Raw genomic sequence first — 6,280 nt, forward strand, 5'->3', positions numbered from 1 at the left:
TTAGTATCATGCCTAATCTCGAAGTGGTAGAGATGAGATAGCCGACTTTGACACTCACTATGGGTCAATAATAATAATTGGAATAAATTAAAATTATTCAAATCGGCATGGTTCACAGAGTTAACAATAATTGTATTCAATTAGCAGAAATAATAAAAAATAATCCTTCAAATGCAACAATTTTTCCAATTTATTTATTTAAATCATGCAATTTCAATAAAAACTTCAAATTTATCAAATAGCTTTACAAGCTGTAATTCAATTTCAATAAATTTTTAATTTATCAATTAGTCTCATTTACAGGAATAACAATAATTCCTTAACTAGCAGGAATAATAATTCATTAAATTCTAAATATTTTTAATTTATCAATTAGCTTCGCAAGCTGAAATAAACTATTAAGGTATCGTGTAATTATTATTATTAAGCACGATTTCTGCCGGGGACGTACGGCCCGATCCAAAGTGTCGTGTACATTGCCGAGGGACGTGTAGCGCGATCCATAGATGCATCTATCATGCCGAGGCGTTCGGCCCGCTCCACAAGAAAGGAGGACATTTCTTATGTACCTCCGGAAGGAGAGTATATTTATTATGAGATAAATTTGGAAGTAGAATAATTTTATTTTAACAATTAATTAATTTAAACAGAAAATCAAATATATAAATTTTTCATCCTTTAATATTTTGATCTATCTCTCTCTATATATATATATATATATATATATATATATATATATATATATATATATATATATATATATATATATTAATTAAACAAGGAATACAATTTACACAAGTAATTCATGCTTTGAGTCCTAAATTACCCGGACTTTAGCATTTATAGTAGCTACGCACAGACTCTCGTCACCTCGTGCGTACGTTGCCCCCGCAATTAGCAACAATTATTCAATTTAATCCCTATGGGGTAATTTCCCCCTCACAAGATTAGACAAGAGACTTACCTCGTCTTAAAGTCTACTTTTCGATTACCACGTCGCGTTGAATTCTCGATTGGACACCAAAAATTCAAAACTATCCAAATATTATACAAAATAATTAATATATGCTAAATGATTCGAAATTTATCTATTAAATAAATTACTTTATCCAAAATGATAAAATTTCTAAAATTCACCCCGGGCCCACGTGCTCGAATTCTGGAAATTTTCGGATGAAAACGTTACCCATAATCTCAAGAACTTAAATATATAATTTCTACCCAATTCCATAACTATTTTCGTGGTTAAAATCTCATTTTATAAGAATCTAGGTTTTTCATCTAAATCTTTGATTTCTAAGATTTACTAGTTATAATCTACTTATAATCTATGTATTTAACTCAAAGGGTCTAGAATTAACTTACCTCCAAGTTGATAGTTGAAAACTCCTCACAAAGAGCTCTGAAATCGCCCAACAATGGATGAAAAATAGAAAGAAATGGACTGAGTTTTCGTCCTTTTTAAGGTTCTGCCCAGACAGGTTTTTCGCACCTGCGGAAGGAGTACCGCACATGCGGCTTTCGCACCTGCGGAAATTCCTCGCAGGTGTGCATTTTCCTTCTTTTCCTGGTTCTGCACCTGCGGAAGAAATGCTCGCTTATGCGCAAGCACAGATGCGCCAAATGCTTCGCATCTGCGATGGCTGGGCAAGTTTCTCTCGTTCGGACCTGCGATTGGTGGCTCGCACCTGCGGCTGTCCAAGCGCAGGTGCGATTATGACAGTAGCTGGGAGCTTTAGTCCTTGCTCCATTTCCCAAAATTGGTCCAAGCCTTCTCCGGTTAACACTCGGGACCCCCGGGGGCCTGTCCGAACATACCAACAGGTTTGAAATCATAAAACGAACTTGCTCGAACTCTCGGAATGCATAAAACAACATCAAATCTAAGAATCATACCCTAAACCAAATTGATTCAAACTTAGGAATTTCAAGTTCTTCAATTTACTTCCAATGCGCCGAAATATACTTAAACTACTCGGAATGACACGAAAATTTGCGTGTAAGTCTTAAATCACTATACGGAACTATTCCCAAACTTGAAAATTCCAAACGGACTTCAATTACTCAAAAACCTACTCCAAACCAATTTTAAAGAACTTTAAACCTTCAAATAGTTGATTTTCACTATTAAGCGTCAAAACGCTCCGGGGTTATCCAAAACCCGATTCGAACATACGCCCAAGTCCGAAATCATCATACGAACCTACTGGAACTGCCAAATCCCGATTCCGAGGTCGTTTTCTCAAAATGTTGACCGAAGTCAAACTTGGCCTTTTAAGGTTAACTTAAGGAACCAAATGTTCCGATTTCAACCCAAACACATCCAAATCCCGAACCAACCATCCCCGCAAGGTATAAATCATTAAAAACACATTCGGGGTGTTTTTATTTAAGGGAACTGGGTTCTAAAAGTCGAAACGACTGGTTGGGTCGTTACATTCTCTCCCACTTTAATATACGTTCATCCTCGAACATGCTAAGGAGTGTTCAGGAGTTATCCAAAATTACTGTTTAACACCTCGTGCACCTACCCGTGCTACGACACCCAGTTGAGCACATTAACTCGAGCCAATCTGAAAATTCTCCCCTTTATTTAGGCAAATAAGCCTTAGAGCCCAATTCTAACATCCAGAATTCTCCACCATGCCTGTTTCCAACCTATGAATGTCATATCAATCATTACACGATGCACCAATACAGGATTGCATACTTTGGTTGAATTTAGACCATGCATCGCACCATTCACATGACCATAATAACATCCTCCGATAACAATAATCTGATGTCCACAACACACCTCATGATACATATAAGGCCTGTTCCAATTTTTGAACTGCTTCCACGATGGAAGAAATGTGTAGAAATTCATAACCAACTGCCGAGTCAACAAATTATTGAGTTTCTCCTTCTGACAAGAACCATTGCCTCATTATGGACCAAATAATGGTATTTGCTCTTTATTATACTTCATATAATCCGATCGTACTGATCCCTGATCCAATAACCTCTTCTCACTTAGTATAAGCTGCTCAGGCAATAAGCCACCTCAGACATGACAAAAAGTCTCATATGACGCAACAATGAGCTAATAAGCTACAGACTCGATCACGATACATAAGGAAAACTGACTATGGAAAGGATTACTCAACCCACGTGACTAATTAAACAACTGAAAAGGTGTCATGTACCTTCTTCAGAAAATGGGACATAAAAACGCACAAAATAAAATATAGGGAACTGTGCTCAACATCACACTGTTGCGGCGTGCAACCCGATCCGCACAAAAGAATCTATATATAAAGAAAAAAATACTTACCGAGCTGGAATGATCATTACTTACAAATATACGAACATCGGACACAAGCATGCTAAGTGCATAATACCATCCTTGGAAGGACCGACAACGCTATACGCTACAAAACTCAAGCACAACTAAGGAGCGATATATGATCTGAATCTCGAGAGCCATCCTGCTCACATAACACCATCGCTATGCGGAACCTTAACACATAAGAATTTTATCAAGTCTTTCATAAATCACGTGACACAATATAGTATTACATGAAATAACCGACAACGAAACGACATCCAACGTCCGAATACTCCTACATAGGGAGCTTTTATGCTGAATTGAACACATCCGGTCTGATATAGAGCCCGTATTCATATTTAAATCCATCCACAGACCTCAAGCCGATTCTGATCGCATCGTACTAGGCTAATAACCTTTCAAGTATCCATAATAACCCTTTTCCCCATAACATACAAGATTATCCATCATAACCGGAACAATACTTCCACAGTCGACAACCAAATGCCCTCCAGGCATAAATTCTCGATTCAGCGATATTACCACAATCTTCATACTTGGTTTCAATCTTCACTCAATCAAGTGACTACATGTCACTCTTACACAATCTTTCCGTGAGACACGCTCCCACGACCTTCCGCACCAGGTAACAAATCTGGACATCCATGCTACCGGTTACACTAATGCTGTAAAGCATATCAAGAATCTACAAATAAATACACAAGGTCTCTTACACCCGATATCGACCTTAGATGATGCCAAAAACAATACCATCTTACTTTAAACATCTAAATCCCTTTTCCTGCTCATCCGAGCTCATGACATCCTTGTCAACACGGAACCGAAATCTTAAATCCTCAACTTTCGAATCCCATGCTACTTAGTACACTTAACCACGCCAATGCGCAGGAGTACAAGATTTCCATCATAACTCCCGAACCACTAATAGGGTAAACACTTCATCATATAGAAACCTTTTTCTTAACTCATTTCAAGAGAACCATTGCAACACGTGACTGAATTCCCATATCCGTAGAAAATACCGGCCTCAAGTAGTGGTCTAAACCACCATAACTCTTCTGGGATCCCTCTACACATAACATGTCATAATATTAGAATTCCTCCAAATAAAATTAATTACGGCGGCCGTCAAGCTTCTCACGTACCGCCACAAATCACACGCATAATTCAATGCGCTGAAGGAAATGATCATTGCCACCATCATGCCGATTCAACCATTGTTAGCCGACCCGTCTTTTCTCAATTTATTCTCAACATTCCTTAGAAATAATAATAGCTCCATTCATTACATCACGAACTCAAATCCGCATTCATCCCAAGTGACCTTATTTCACATTACCACGCTGTTTCAAAACCCACTAATCATCTCATATCCTTCCTTGTGCGCACTTTCACATCTTCAATTGGTACGCCCATTCTGATACTTCTTTTATGAATCCGAAGTTATTTTCTTCCGTTTCTCTATTGCTACCCCACAACCTGAAGATAACGCAGAGTACACCGAGTCCCGTTTCATAATCTGCTGCAAAAGCTCGATACTCAACCATACTATAGACTCGAGATCCTTATACACCACACTTTAAATTTTTGAATCCACTAGGACCATTATTGAGAGTCATTTGCTCTGACTTGTTCCCATACATGATCAACTCCAAGGCCCTGCTAGCACATGGACACTTTCTCAAGGAAACACCCGACTGTCTTACTTTCCTGTGCATTACATCTATATGAAGCATAAACTCTGAGTCTCCCAAAAACTTGAATATGAATTGATAAAGCCAAATATGGCACACATTCCCCAAATACTTTGCTCAAATTGCCACTGATGTTTTCTTTCCTTAGTTGTAATGACCCACCAATACACAGATAACCAGAAACCGCAGAAGTTGACACTACGCAATCCAATCATAGACGGTGGGGCTCTCCCACTTAGCTTGAAGCTACAATTACAAAATTGTTGGAATCCACAGAGATTCTTTATTCATTGTTGACATGATCATGCACACACAACTCGCCAAATTTTCTCGAAATCCTTCTATTAACCTTTAATAAATACTCCGAACCACTAGCCACATTTACATATTAAATTTCTTACCGGAAGCTTCGTCAATACCACGCAACTGCTAATCTGCTCACATGAGATAATCCACCCGTGGAAATTACATGCCGACATATTCCAACGCCGATGCACTGGGTGCAAATACTACGAAATCAGTAGATCATCCTGAGTCCAGGCTCATTCACCAGCTGCACCAGTCCGTTCACTCCTCATGGATGCCAACTAGAGGTGCGACAATACCTTCTAATCCAAAGTCATGTTGTATCCTTCTTCATATCAAGCAACTCCCTCTTGTTGTATCCAATCTTCCTTAATATAGCAGCTAATATTACAACTTAAGTCAGTAGACCTAGTCATTGTCCATTCTACATCCCAAGTCACTCCAAACGTTCCTCAAGACGTGTAATCATCCTACGACGTAACCCATATGCTACTTTGCCACTCTACCACTTTGGTCAACCATCTCCTTTAAGCAACTACTCTGCTTCTGTTTTCTTACACTTGGCCTTTTTGGAGCCTAACCACCGCAAGGCACCTTCTACATGTCCTTCCTCATCCTTCGCTGCCTAGTTGTTGCCTTAACTCAAAATCCGTCTATGTAGTACTTGAACCAATAACTCGTTACCAGCTTTAAACCTTTATGACGATCATCCTTCTCGAGACATCAATACTAGAAACGCTGCTTCTATCCTGAATCACTGCACACCGCGATCTCTAACGAATGTTTCCCCTATACAAATTCCTAACACCCTGTCGTGAAGGCGAGTTGAAGAAAACCATAACACCGGCGAACCTTAACGCATTTTACAAGGCGATGACACCACATCAAAATTGAGAACTCTACCACACTCGAAAATATCAAGCTTCATTATTTCATCAACCCCAAACCT

The sequence above is a fragment of the Nicotiana tabacum genome, chromosome 2 (assembly GCF_000715075.1).
Source record: "Nicotiana tabacum cultivar K326 chromosome 2, ASM71507v2, whole genome shotgun sequence".
Taxonomy (NCBI): Eukaryota; Viridiplantae; Streptophyta; class Magnoliopsida; order Solanales; family Solanaceae; genus Nicotiana; species Nicotiana tabacum.